This window comes from Engystomops pustulosus, chromosome 2, assembly GCF_040894005.1.
Source record: "Engystomops pustulosus chromosome 2, aEngPut4.maternal, whole genome shotgun sequence".
Classification (NCBI taxonomy): Eukaryota; Metazoa; Chordata; class Amphibia; order Anura; family Leptodactylidae; genus Engystomops; species Engystomops pustulosus.
The window spans coordinates 175,400,405-175,415,898 of NC_092412.1; the positions used below are offsets into that span (position 1 = coordinate 175,400,405).

The 15,494-nt window shown below is 36.9% G+C and overlaps 1 long non-coding RNA gene across 1 annotated transcript; it reads left to right on the top strand.

The window, feature by feature from the left end:
• The first annotated feature begins 237 nt into the window (after positions 1–237).
• On the top strand, positions 238–15,087 carry LOC140116652 (uncharacterized). The gene is made up of 3 exons (XR_011852885.1): positions 238–340; positions 13,911–14,020; positions 14,846–15,087. It is a non-coding gene; the product is annotated as an uncharacterized lncRNA (long non-coding RNA).
• Positions 15,088–15,494: the final 407 nt, after the last annotated feature.

Here is a 15,494-nt window from a genome sequence, read left to right on the forward strand (position 1 = left end):
AAACTGGTGCTTACAATGTATTAATATTGATACTACACTATGAGGCCGACAGACAGCATTCAGAGTGTATGCAAAATCTATTGCCCCAGACTAAAGTAAACCAGGTGTCACACTACTACCTTATCCATCTTTTAAAGGGGTATTCCCATTTTAACAAATTAATGTTATAGTTTGCATTATAAAAAGTTATAAAAGTTTCTAATAACCTTTCTGTATCATTTCCTCATTGCTTTCTAGATCTCTGCTTGCGGTCATTCTATAGAAAGCTTCTATGTTTACTTCCAGTGGACAGAAATCTGACCATGGTCACGCAGATGCACAGGCTGTTACATCACAGAAGGTAATAAGAGCCGTGTGTTATAATGATAATTTGCTGAAATGGGAATACCCCATTAACAAGTAAAGAATATAGTAGTATCACTAGTTCGCTAAGGGAGTGGGGACCGACAGTCCCACGCATTCCAGGGCTCCTCAGCATATGCACTATAGTTTACAATGTAAACTATTATTTTAAATTCTCACCATGTATAAAATTATGGAAAAAAAATGCATCACATTCATGATCAGGTTTCATACACGTTTTAGACACTGGTTCGCCAAAAGGGTACTCCCTCTCTAAAAAAGGATGAGTTCCGTGAAACAGGGGCTTGGCCTAAGTTGCAACAAAAATGTGACAAAAAATGCCAGACTTTTCTGCAACAACTAATAGAAGGTGCAAAATACAACTAGACAGTCTTATACTGTGTCAGATATATTAATCAGCATCATAGTGAATAATCCTCTCTATGCTCCTATAGTGTAACTTTTTGGAAGGCTGCAGATTTAGCTTATCAACTCTAAAACTTCATTCTGAAGTTAAATGATGCTTTGTGTGTATTTGTTATTGTCTGCCACATTGTCACCCTCTTCATTTACAGTTTACTCAGGACGAAAATGCTTGTCCTAATTAGCGGATCGCATGAGGACAAACATTCTCATCCTGATGTTTGGTCTGACACTGTGAGAGTGTCAGACGATCAGCAGCAGGAGACTAGCTGTTATATACAGCCTGATCCCTGCTGCATCTTCCCAGCACTGAGGTCTCTTTGTGCATGTAGATCAATCTCTTAACTGTAGCAAAATCAAAAGAAACAAATGGAGGAAACAGAGTGGAGAGGGGGGTGATGCCCTGGCAGCTGGTCTGAACAAGATCTCTGTAACTGCCATGTATGGAGACCAAATAGGCCCAGCCCAAGATTGGTCCTCCAGGGGGCATTAATAAAAAGTTAATATAAAGCTTTTAAAAATGAAAAAGAAAATTGTCGTTTCCCCATAACTAACTATATAGTGTGTTGAAAAATAGAATACATAAAAAGCCCCACAAAATGTGTATTGCTGCATCCTTAACGACCTTGTCTAAGCATATATAATAATAATTCTTATTATTTATATAGCGCACACAGATTTCGCAGCGCTACACAGAGTTTTCCAAATTGGTCCCTGTCCCCGATTGGGCTCACAATCTAATCAACCTACCAGTATGTTTTGGAGTGTGGGAGGAAACCCACGTAAACACACAGAGAACATACAAACTCTTTGCAGATGTTGACCCTGGGACATGAACCCAGGTCCTCAGTGCTGCAAGGCTGTAATGCTAACCACTAAGCCACCGTGCTGCCCCATTACTATACTGATACTGTAGAGAGCATAAAAAATAAAAAAACTATTTCACAATTGCAATGTAATGCTTCCTACCTACCCAAAAATTGTAAAACCGATCAAAAAGGTTGATGTACCCCAAAATAGTACCAATCCTTTTAACTAAAGTAAAATGCCCACATCATAAAAAAAAATAAAAAGTTATTTCTGTTAGAAGTAGAGCATGGAAAAACAAAATAACTGCTATGTCCTGAAGGCCATTGTAGGCCTCACCTTTATGATGTTAATAGCACCATTATTTTCCTTAGAAAGTGTCCAGAACTTCCACTAGTCATCAGCATTGATTACAATATGCTTGAATCTGATCAAAGACCTTCTTTACCTGACATTAGTTGAAGGTAAGGTAGATCCATATTCCAAATATGCTGCCATATTGGAAGGCAACATCGTAGCTTGTGCCTCTAGTAGACAAAAGATGTAACATATTTTGAGCTATTTAACTAAAAGGAGTAATATATTTAACATTACATTTGTATAAGGAGAAACTAGTTCTCCTTAAGTTGATAAATGACAGATGGCATTTTCTACAGTATACACAGAGGCCTGTCAGTCACCTGCCTGCTTGTCATATCATCACAGACTGGGTATGGAGGACACACAGGCTTGTTGGTCTGTGTGCTACATAATTGGAGATATCTACAGTTAAAAACATAGCAGGGAATTGGAGCTCACATTCCTATGTCTTTAACTGCCTGTACCTCCTGACCTTTAGAACTATTAATCATAATTTGAAATTTGAAAAAGAGATTCTTATCTTAGATATGATATGAAAAACATGGCTCTAAATAGTATAGAGCTCAAGATAGAGGCATCTGTAGTGGCACTCCCCCTTCCGCCTTTAAAATTGACTTGTCCAAACAACAAGTGACTCCTCTTAGCTTATTTGCATATGACTATGTGAGTGATTTTTTTTATAAGTAAATGTGTGAATTTTAACATTGCATACAATACAATACTTATTGTACAATGGTCAACTCACTGACTAAAAGATTCCCAGTCCTGTGGCTGTAAAACATGCTAAAATCATCATACCCCTGCCATCAGACCTCTGCCATAATAACTGCATATATAGCCAGTCACTACCGAAACACAGAAGTGCCGGCCCAACCACAGCCACGTGCCTGCTACATACTGAACCTAGTGCTATAGAAGGCACTCAGCTGTTGTCATGCCGGCACTTCCGGGTCTCTGTAAACAAAAAGAGACCCGGCTTTGACACCCAGTGCCACAGCTGAAAGGGAGCGAGGAAAGAGGTAAGTATATGCATTTTATTATTTTTCTAGACCCCACAGCCATATATTTAAAATAGATAAAACATGGACAACCCCTATAAATTCTGTTTTTGTTTGAACCAAATATGATGCTGTTTTATTAGGGCCAAACATCCCCACTGCTTCAGGCATTTGTTCAGAACTATACTGTAGTGCCATGAACATGGATATTAACATTGCTTGCTGAGGCCAGAAGAGAATGAGATGTAACTCTTGGATTTTTTACTGAACATTGGGCAGTTTCTCATGCACACAACAATGCTTTTAGGATGTGTGCTAGCCATTTTTCTACAGCTAACATACATTCTAGTTTCCAGATGCAAAAGGCAGAGCAGGTCCTATTCCCCCGCAGTCTTTTCCAATTGTCATAGGCTTATGTACTTAAAGGACACCTGTCATCAGGTCTGTGTCACTTGTCCTGTCACTACTACCTGTTGGAGCAGCTCACAAGGACCCATCCCAGCCTTTATCTAGTTATTTCATACATTATTCATTGTAAAATCACATATTTTTTATCAAGTAAATGAGGCTGGTCACATGGTCAGAGGCAGTGATGTCACCCCTGTTACCCCTCCCCTCTCCTCCCCCTGCTCATGTCTGTGTGTAATGTATAGTAAAGAATTGCTGGTATCTGTGCTGCATCTGCTGACATGCTGCATCCTCCTAATATACAGGTGAGAGACACAGACATAAGCTACACATGAATCTGACATGTTCTGCTGTAACATGGCTGCCTGGAGCTGCTGTATCTCTCCTAAACACACACACATGCACACACAAGCTGCAGGGGGCGTGGCCACCAGCACCAGGAAGCACATCATTAAACAGCCTCACATCACTGGGGGTGTGGCTGTGCCTCCCACTCATGAATAGAGTGGACAGCTTGAATATGCTAATGCTTCATTGGACATTTCACAGGTCATTTGCATACAGCTTTAGGACCTCATTGCTTAGGTTTACAGGCATGTAGAGGGACAATGAAGGGATAGAGGCAATGCTCTCTAATGGCAGTTTATGAAAATATATTTAGTTTAGGGGGGTTATTTTGCATGACGGGTTCTCTTTAAAGGGTTTGTCTTGTGACTTGCTGTCAATTGAAAACCCCTTTAACTTTTCACACACTGCTTTCACATTTTGTCATACTTTTTGTTAAATAAATAATGGCAGAGTATAATTTGCCATGTGATGTGCTTCTGAGCACATGTACATATTTTTAACAGTTCAGATGTTCTGATACATAAAACCAAAGAATTCCTTATCATATGACTTTATTTATAAATGGAAACAACCAAGATTTTGCTATATTAATTTAGTTGCTTTAATATTTTTGTACTAATTTTGCTACTAGGGGTATTTATCTGTAGCTGTAGAAGTCAAATTTGTAAAGTCAAACTCACTAAAAGGGAGCAATACAGAAGTCAAAATCAAGCACATTAAACCAGATCCAATATGTAAAAATAAAATAGCAACCCAGAGAATCAATAAAATTGTAGAATAACTTGTAGATAATATTGTAGAGTTCATTACAGTTTTAATTTCTGAATACTGCCATTGTTTATTAAGGTAAGATTGGAAATAGGAAGGGTTAGAAGTTGGGGGTGTTCCCTACAGAGTATTCCATCAAAAAAAAAAAAAATCTACAGAACCATAAGATGCTTTAGTTCTTTCCATGCAGAAAAATAGTCTTTGTAATATTAAAATGATAGCTTAATAGACAAACAGGAAGGGAATTCATCAAGATCTGGTACACAGTGCGGTAGCCCTGCCAAAGAGAATCTGGCCTGGCAAAGAATTGTGTTACAGTAAATGAACCGGTCCTGGGAGTCCTGGCCCACTTTCCTTCTGCTGTCCTCTCTGTCCACTTAATGTATGATAAACACCCCTCATAGAATCATAGAACAGGTTTCTGTGGATGTTTTAAAGTGTATCTTTCTAATGAAAGTTTACATTTAATAGATACCAAAAGACTTTGGTATCTATAAGGAAAATGTGATATTTTATTTAGATTTCTGTTGTCATATAGATAATTCAGTACATGGATCTTCTCCTTATAATTAAGTGGCCTTGTGGACATCTTACAAATTATAGGACTTTTTTGCCTGAAGCTTAGAAGACAAGAGAAACAATCTTCATTCATCTCTTATTCTAGTGAAAATGTGTAAAAATGGGAAAATAAAAGGCAGGTTTCATAATGTTGCAGTGTTTGAAATAAGAAAGGGAAAAGAAAGCCCAGAGAGAGGCCGCTTTTAATCACCCTCCACACAAACCTCGTCCCTGAGCTGATTCAATTAACTGATAACAGAAGCATCAAATTAATTTTTCAAGGATGTTAGATTTTGATGAAGAAAATCTTTCTGATTTTAATCGGAATGGTGCTTAAAAGGCATAAATGAATATCCTTTTTGAATCATCAGGGGCACGAAAGGACACTGGTGCCTCGCTTAACGTGTACATTCCAAGCGTTTAATTGGGGAGGGGGTGAAAGGAGTAGAAAGTCTGGATGAAGAATTGAAAAAAATACCCACACCCATTTAATTATTAAACACTCAATAGGAAAACTCTCTCAATAAGATTTTCCTAAAGTACAACAGAAGAGGGCATGCATGCAGCTAGCAGGAAAAAAAGACGCCAGAAATGAGGAAAATCATGTGAACTCCTTCTTTAGGCTCTAATAACATTGCCTGCGTTTTTCTTACAATGTCAGTGTTGGGATGTGGATAAAGAAAAATGGTCCTGTACTTTGCATTCAATTTGATGAATTATGTATCTTTAAGGCCAGGTTCACACAGTGCATTTACTCAAAATCATGAGTGGGTTAAAAAAAGAGAAGTGCAATAGTTTAATCTTTTTAGGATTCAGTCCTACTCTTTAAGTAAAAACAAACTGTAATGTGCACCAGACAAAACTGTCCATCCCATATATATCTTTAAGAGGTGCAGGTGCGCCACTCCAACTCAGGTCTTGGTGCCTAACGAGGAATAAAATGTCACCACATAGGGACCCTGGAGGTTAATGCTAAACTTGTGTCAACACTATCCGATAACTGCACTCACAAAGTGATGGCACAATTTGAGCACTGAGCTACAGAACCACTTGAGATTTAGTAGTTTACCTCTGTATACTTTCAGAATGCATGGGTATCTGTCATGATGATAACATCCACCTGTAGACAAGGTGTTCATGCACATCAGTGTAAGCTGGCCATATAAACAAAACAGCTGTTAACTGAATGAACATCTGTCTGATACCTATATTCCCTACTCCCCACAAAACATTAAGTGGGAGATTTATCTTTACTTTGGAACTTTGCGCCTGTCTTCTTTTCTGGGTTTTGGGCGTGTTTAATTTATCTCAGAGGATATCTTGCTGCTGAGTCTGTTGCAATTTTTTTGCAATATATTTGTGTAACCAGTTTTTTTGCACAATTTTTTTTAAAAGCTGTGCAGCAATTTAAGGACTTTAACATCTGGATTCTAGTGTTGATTAAGGATAGAAAAATTAAAGCCAAAAATGTGAAAATTCGGGTTTGGGCCTTTGTTTGGTTAAACAGACACATAGAACTAAACCACAAATTTAAAGATGCATATTTGTTTTACTAAAATTAATATGTTTCGGAAATAGAAACATTTGTTTGCCTTTTGAAGATAAGGATGATGAGAAAGAAGGCAAAACGTATGTACCTATTTACAAAATGCAAGTGTTTCGACAAAAATGAAGATGTGTTCTAGTAAAATTGAGGAATACCGTAATTCTAACCATTTGTCAATTTATTCATAAGTATCAGGAATAATAAAACACACACCAGGAGTCATTGGTTTAGTTTTTTTTCTAGATTGTGCTTACAAACAATGTCCTGCATCTAAGTCAATGTTTAAATATGACATGATTTTTTGTGGCAGAAATCATAGGTTGACACCCCATTTCTGCCATGGATCTGTAGCATGCGTGCAGTAGATCACATATGGCTTATACCGATTGTCATTTAAAGGAGTTGATTTTTTGGAAAAAAAAGTTTCATGGTACTTATCTTTATGGCTATTTTTTCAATACCCAGGAAGTTTAATGGCCATGTGCACAGTAAAGTATTGCTAACACACGTCATACAGAAATGTAAATAGACCCTTATTCATTATGGTTAAATAATTTAAGCTGTTACTATTTTCATATCACTAACAATTGGTTTGTCCAGGGTAATTTAAAATGATCAATATTCTTGATTTGCAAGAACTATTTCTGTCAGGCAGATTTGTGCAATGTCTTTGAGGAGATTTTATATACCATAGATCTGTAGGGATTGGAATAAAATAGCAAGTCAAGTATAACTCAAGTGTCCATTCACCCAAGTGACCACTGCAGCCAATCATTGAGTTCCAGTCACATGTTGTACATAATAGTATTATTCGTCAGTAAATGGCTTAAGTTCACGGTATAAAACATTATGTCATTGCTACAGCAAAGGTAAGCATAGACTAGGAAAACACAACCACTTTCAATACTAATGATTAATAGCTTCTACTTTACACACAGGTTTCGGACAATAAGGGCTTTTTCAGACTACAGTTTTTCACGTTCATACAATATCTATAGGGCGACACGGTGGCTGAGTGAGTAGCACTTCTGCTTTGCAGTGCTGTGGTCCTGGGTTCTAATCCCACCCAGGTCAACATCTGTAAAGAGTTTGTATGTTCTCTCCGTGTTTGTGTGGGTTTCCATCGGGTACTCCGGTTTCCTCCCACATTCCAAAAACATACTGTTAGGTTGTTTAGATTGTGGGCCCCATTGGGGACAGGGACCAGTTTGCCATGCCCTGTGTATCTGTAATTTTTGCAGATAGCATTTTAACCCATTGTCTTCTATGTAGCTATTCACATGTCCATTGTCCATTCTTTTTCATGGATATGAGAAAAAAAAATTGCAGACCACATAATTTTTTCTCGTCTGTGGACCACAGCCTTCCATTGAAGCAAAAGGGTCTGCAGAAATAAAATGACAGTACACTGATATTATTTTCTAAGATGCTGCTGTAGAACCAAGTGGTTTGACATCTCATCTTTGCACACATTTTTTTTTTGTGGATATTAAAACAAATCAACACACACAAAAAAACTGATGTGGACACAATACTGACAGAAAATGGACTGAAAACTGACACACAATGGTAGTCTGAAGAGGACTAAATTGGGAAGTAGTTTAGCACTCTTCCTATAACTATCATAAGCTGAACGTTTTCCAATAGCTGCTCAAATGGAACTATATTTTTTATGTTGTTCATAATAGTAGTATCATGAACCTAACCTTCAGCCTCTATAAATGAACACAAAAAATATTTTTTTTTCCCCAAAACAGTACAACTGTTGTCCACAATACATGTGGGTTGTTTTTTGTAAACCAGGTTTCATGTTAAAACATATTTTTTAAGATACATTCTTGTTTTTTTTTTTAAATCTTCATGTCACTAGCTATATAAAAAATCCTGAAACTTTTTTTTAAATGTACAATAGGCTCACTTTTTGTGTTCTGTATAGATCCCTTCTCTATAGTCATCTCATTATTGTGACAGGAAGGATTACAATGACAGGTAATAAGTCTATTAGAGGCTTGAGGCCGATAACATCTGGTCCATCTTTGACAAAAGTAGCCCACCTTCTCATCCCCCTACAAAATAACCACTGCACAGGTCACACAGCAGGCCCAGAACATAATTCCTAAGAAATCAATGATTCCCCTCCAGACTACAGGTTCATATAATCCATGTGAATGCAAATCATATGGACTTAGGCATGATTATAATTATTATTATTTTCCCTATATCGGCTAGACAAAAAATTGTGAAACATGTGTCAGGGTGTTGTTCTCCTCTCCTGGGCCACATTGCTCTTTTTATTCTTGCATTGGCTTGTGGTCCTTGTGTGGGGCTTTTGTTGCCAGATTATTACTATACAATGGTGATGTATTGCTGATATGATTTGGCCACACAGATACTGTGCAATATTGGTTATATTTTGATATAATCCAAAGGTATGTGGGTACATTTTTGATTCAACTATGCTGAAGTGTAATTTTACTGATTGATAAAATTAAGTTTATGTATTTGCTTCATTTTCTGGTTATTTCTTCTGGGTATTAGGTGCTTATCGGGGCACTGATTTAAGGTTATATTATGGTTTTCAGGATTGGTGGGGGCTGTATTCGTGGAGTACATCCCCCTCACCTACTTATGATTTGTTAATTTAATTTAGTAAAACAAAAATATAGGTGATATAGTCTCTTTAGATGAAGATAATAAGGTTAAATGTTCAAATTCTTGGAATGAGTGTCTGAAGAGAGAAAACAAACAGATCTAAGAGCACATTCTCCATCTACTCTTTTACCCCTCCCCACTTCACAATATCTCATATGTAAGCACAAAGCCTGGAAAATGAGTTAGTAAGAATATGAAGTCTTTGTAGGAAGCTGGAATTTAGCCAGTAAAATTTATCTAATTTAAAAGACTTATTGTCCATAACGTTCAGTTGAAAATGATAGAGAACACTTCCGCAGCTACCAAAAATCCCCCTCCATGTTGTCAAGGAATGCCAACTGAGCATAGCTTTTTCATGATGTCCTATTACACTACCCAACCCTGAATTCTCACCTTATTTTCCAAATATTGCAGCAGTGTTACATTTCTTCTATAATAGCTGTGTCTTTTTTATTCTATCACAATGTGCATGGACAGCCAAATACTGTACAAGAAATTATTTTGAAATACTGTAAATTAAGAGTGGGTGCCAGGCCAACTATTAAGTCAATCAATGATCACTACCCTTTGGTATGTTAATAGTATGATCATTTACCTGGAAAATTTGTGAGGGAGGAGGAAGAGAAAAATGCAAGTTAAATTGTCATTAAAATTTAACGACTGAGCAGAATCCAAAAAAGAAAGTGCTGTATCACCACACAGTATAATTTGTACAAAGTGCTAAAAATAATTAGAAATAAGATGTAGTGTAACAACAAATCTGTATCTAATTCTGGATAAGCAATGTTGTGAGTCGGTGGGTCCCTGATAAGGTGAATGTGAAACAAAAAATCTACAATCGTAAAAATGACAATTATGTGATAGTGAAGTGCATGAAATTATTATAAAGAGTATTTTTAACATACAGCCAATCCTATTATTCTTTGAACTAGCATCCCAATAGAAACTATTTGTATAGCTGTTTGTTCTACACTTGTTCTCTTTTGGAATGCATATTGATCTCAACCAGATGAACAAGTAATAAAATCTTTAGATCTTATGATTAAAATAAATTATTAACTATTGGTTGGTGCATTTAAAGGAAATAAAAATCAAGCCTGATAAATCAGGGACACTTACTCACTTACACTGTGACTGTGGTCATTTTCCTATATTTGTTATCCATGGCCGCATTTGTTCTAAAATCAATTATGCTTATGAGCCAGACTGCCAAGGGGGAGTTACCTGAGCACCTCCATTCTGTTACACTGCGCAGGAGCACTCCCCCCCACTTCTACCCTCCCACTGTGTGGTGCTGCAGTGAAATTACAGCAGGCAGAGGGAGTGGGAAGTGCTGAGGGAGAAGGGCAAGGAAAATGCTCCCCATAGCACTTCTGGCTCATCATACTACGTGACATTATAAGAAGATTATTAAATAAGATTACCAGAGTCACAGTGCCTGAATAAGTGTTCCTGGTTTATCATGCTTGATTTTGACGGTAGATTTTCATTAAGGCTCTGTATCACAGTGGTATACAGTGGTTATAGCAAAGTTGACATATAAACATCTTTTTCAGATTACTATTGTATTTATTAATTTTTAGTAGTTGAAAAACTGTATTTACCAGCATTTATAGTCACTATTTTTCACCCATTTATATTCCTTTACATCACTACATACGGTATAACACTTGTGGTTTTAATTACTGTAAGAACATTTATTGGCCCATGACAAAACATGCATTTTTTTATATAACTACTTTGCTACACAGTAAAGTGCAAAATGTCAGCATTGTCCTAGTCTCATGATGTAGTAATATTTTACATAAGTTATAATTTTGAACATAATAATTTTATTGGACCAGATAATTCATTAAACATGTGCTAGAGTGTATGTATGTGATACATTCACGCATATTCACCAAATGGGATTATCGGAATAAAAAGTTATCTACAGCCAATACATTTTATCAGTAACACCTACCATCAAGTTTGGTTTCCCCAAAGACCCATGAATATAAGCATCAAGTATAAACCACATCTTTGTCTGTAGAAGAGGTCCTCATAACACTGCATTCGGAAAAAGCCACTGTGTTTTAAAGAGTTATTTTTAGATGGAGTTAAAGGAAATGTTTACCTGGCATACAGCTGCAAGTCAGAGGTGTGGCCTCCTAATGTTAGTCCAGACATTCCTCCCATGTCGCTTCTCACCATTCCGCAATTCAAGTCATGTAGCCAGGGTGATGTCATCTAAGGTCCTTTAACCCCTAACATTTGCAAAATCTACCCCATGTATGTATCTGATCACATGAAATCACGGCATGCCTGCATGGACGTCTAGTTCTCCCCATGCCTTCATAATTTCATGTAATCAGATAGATACACAGGGTAGATTTTGCAAATGTTGGGGTAAAGGACCTTAGATGATATCACAGTGGTCACAAGACATTAAGTGCTGAATAAAGTAACAGATCTCTCTCTCAAGATTCCAGCAAGGCACTGTGTAACATGTGACACAGGATTTCCTACAGAGCTGTATTTGTCTGTAGTTGAAAATTGGTAAATGGCTGGTAAGTACAGTACAGCAGTGAGACCTGTCAATCAGGACTAGAGAGGGATATTTATTTATTTATATATTTATTTTGGATGCGTTAATTTGAATGACAGGTCCCCTTTAACCTCTAATCACAAATCATTGCACATACATAAGTATGTGCATCTGGATAAATCGATTTCTCTTGCTCAATTGTAACTTGTGTACCTTGATAAATGACCTCTAGCTAATTGTCGCATCACAAGTTGTTACAAAAATATTGTGAAACTATATTGATAAATCACAGGAAATTGCTAGGAATGTCCAAATTAATTAAAAAACCTGACAATTCCTCCACCAATTCCAGTGATATTGTTATGTGACTGCAGCCAGTCATTGGCCATAGTAGTCATAATAAAAAGGTGCCATTGGCTGCAGCAATCAAATGTCCAGCTCAAAAACGAGCAGGAAGTACATCCTGAAAGGAGACCTAGTAAGTACAAGAACATGATCCGTAAGGATCAATAATGTGAGTAAAATTTTTTGTTTTTACTTTTATAGTTGTTTTCTAAATAATATTCCTTGGTTCAACGCCCCCTCCCCCAACACAAAAACAAATAATTTCACTTATTATGTCATAATAGCAAAGGAGGAGCCATGTAGGAGAGGCAGAGACACAGGATGCAACAGAACGTAAGTGGCAACTGTCTATAAGTTTTAGAATATAGTTTCAACAGTTTTTTGTACTAAGCAGTATAGACAGTAGTGGATTATAACACAGGCGGTTTTGGCGGGAGCCCAGGGCCACTTAAACCACCCAGTGAATTTTATACTGAGAAGGAGCTTCACCCATGAAATCTTAGTACATCTGATCTCAATACACATGTGTACAAGAGCCATTTTTGGACCTTCACAGATTTAAAGCTTGATTCCAGTACCATATGTAGGAAGCAAATTCCAGACTCTTGGGGCTAAAATATTTATAAAGACCAGGGCCCATGGCAGTCTTAATCCACCCCTCAGTATAGATGTAAACCTCTGATAAGAAATATATTTCATTGTTATATCTTTCAAGAGGTCTGCGTGTATGCTCCTCCCTTCTCTAAAGACAGATCCAACCAGTGAACTGAGCAGTTTAGCAGGCAGGATGGCAGAGATGGTTTTTCATTTACAATAAATATTTTAGAAGACCCTCTTTTAATGATACTTCAGAACAGCGGCATAACAGCAGTAGCAGCCATTGCAGCTGCTATGGGGCCCACAGTGTCAAGGCGCCTGGCATCTGACCCGACACTAAAGCATGGAGGATGTGTACCATTATATACATATTATGTTGCACATTGTGAAGCATAACATGTATATAGTTCACATCTTCCATAGTACACAGCATGAATCGGCAGCTCAGATACAAAATGTCGAGGAAAAGGGAGGTAACTACAGCACAACAGTACTAGGGATAACTCATCTCTAATTCCTGACGTCTATTTCCTCTCTGTGGTCAGCAGCTAATGGCACAGATCTTGGCCAGTGCATAGATCTGTGACAGATTCTTCATCAGTGCATAAATCTATGTGTATAAATCTGTGTAAGAGTGTATAAATTTATGAGTATACAAATATGCGTATTTTCTGAGGTTGGATGGGGGTCCCATACAGAAGTCTGTTATGGGGCCATGCCTCTTCTAGCTACACCTCTGCTTCAGAATTTTGCTTTAATTATTAAAACATTACAGGGGTTGTATGGGGATTAAAAACTTTTTATTTATGGCTCCAGGCAGTACAAAAATGATAGGGGTGATACTCATCTCCTCCAGTGCTCCAGTTCAGCTGCAATTCTGTCTGTCACTGCTGGCCTTTTGCCTGCTACAGCAGGAGTTTCAGGCTGTAGCAGACGCACAATGTCGATGTGATGTCACTGCTGCCCTCTGTGTGCAAACAGAGAAAGCCAGTGCCAGACGGTGCATTGGCTCAATGGGAGAGCAGAGAAAGGTGAGTATAATTTGTTTATTATTTTCTTACAGATCCCTCCAGAGCAATTTATAATTTTTTTAACCTCTGGACAACCGATTTAATATTTCTCTCTGACATATCATTGCATTTAGGTCAGATTAACACAGTGGTAAGCCGCAGTTTTTGATTTCTAGCCAGAACAGTTGATAAAAAGAACTCATCCCTTTATTTCATTTTAGGATCCACTCCTGGCTTTGGCTTAATAGCACATTATATAAACTTTCTTAAGCTGGTATGTTTGAAAGGAGCCTAAATTTCCAAAGCAGTATCATCTGAAAAGTTGTTAACGGTAAATAGTTATAGTCCTCTTTATTTTATTTTTTTTTAGAAAGCAACAAGGTACATATTTCCTGGATTAATTCCTTCTGCATACTATAAAGTTTCCATTCATCTCATTACTTTAAAGCTATATAATCATATTGATCATACAACTTGATCTTCAGTTCAGTCCTGACAGTTCATAGAATGCATAAAAAGCAGACAGTATATGAAGTGTAGAGTGATACAGATTATAAAAGGTATGTTAGGTATCTGCTCCAGAGCAGCCTTATGTATTTATGAGGCACAAGACATCTTATAAAAGTAGACAAGACAAGGGATATACAGACACAACAAACAGATATAATAAGCAGAGGGATGATGTACAAGGACAGTCCAGAATGCTTAGACAAGAAACAGATGTGCAGCCGGTATACACAGACAAAATAAAGCATACAGTGATAAGACTGAGATGTATAGATACTATATGGAAAGAATTAAGATGTGGGACAAAGGGTTCATTAACACTGCAGTATTTGGAGTAGTGCAGGCTTTCTTCACTGATGTTATGTAAAACATCAGTTCTTCTTAAAAAGGACTTCAGCCTAGTAAAATAAACTGAAAATCACATTTTTTTTAATATTTGAAAAATCTAAGAGATTTTATTTAAAGGGGGACTTAGCGTATGATATTGAGTATGGTGCTCGTCTCTTTGATGTATAGGTGATAGGTGTTTTATCAGCTTAGCAGAATTAGGCTTTCTGCGATTTCTGTTAAATATTAAAGAAAATTATTTAACACATTTTCTTATTTGTTATCTTTTTAATACTTTGCATGTCTCTGTTGTATCCTGCAGAAAGAATGAATTGAGAAGAGATGACAGACACCTAAGGACTTTAATAATTATATGTCTACAGATCATTTCATCATGAAAAGTATTTACATATAAATGCCTATGATAGTGGAATCGTTCTTGTTCTTACATGACATTATGCGCCAATATTGTCAGCCCTTTTTGCAAAGGGGTTGCATCTTCAAAATTCCTCATGGGGAAGGGAGGTAAGCCAGTGTAGTAAGTCCTGATTTTGGAGTATTAAAATTAGTGTACCTTAGACAATTTGTTTGGACTGTTCTGGTTTTAAAATAAAATTATTACATTATATACATTATTTGTATTGGATATTACGCTTGTTGCATAATAACTATCATACAAATTCAATTAAAGTAGAATGTATAATTTTAGAAATGAATGGTACACTCCAAAAATCATTATGAAATGATTGAATTCAGGTGTGGCTTACCGACTCTACAATTCTGACCTTTGGGTCATTTTATGTCACAGCTCAGTTGTCCAAAATAAATAAAACACTTTCGAAAATAAAAGACAGTTTAACAAGTCATCTATAAAGTGTATCTCTTGAAATGATAATACTCACTGCCTTAGTTCCATACTAATGGTGGCTTTTAGAAGTTTAGGAAAATAAGCCACTATAGTGTTTAGTGAT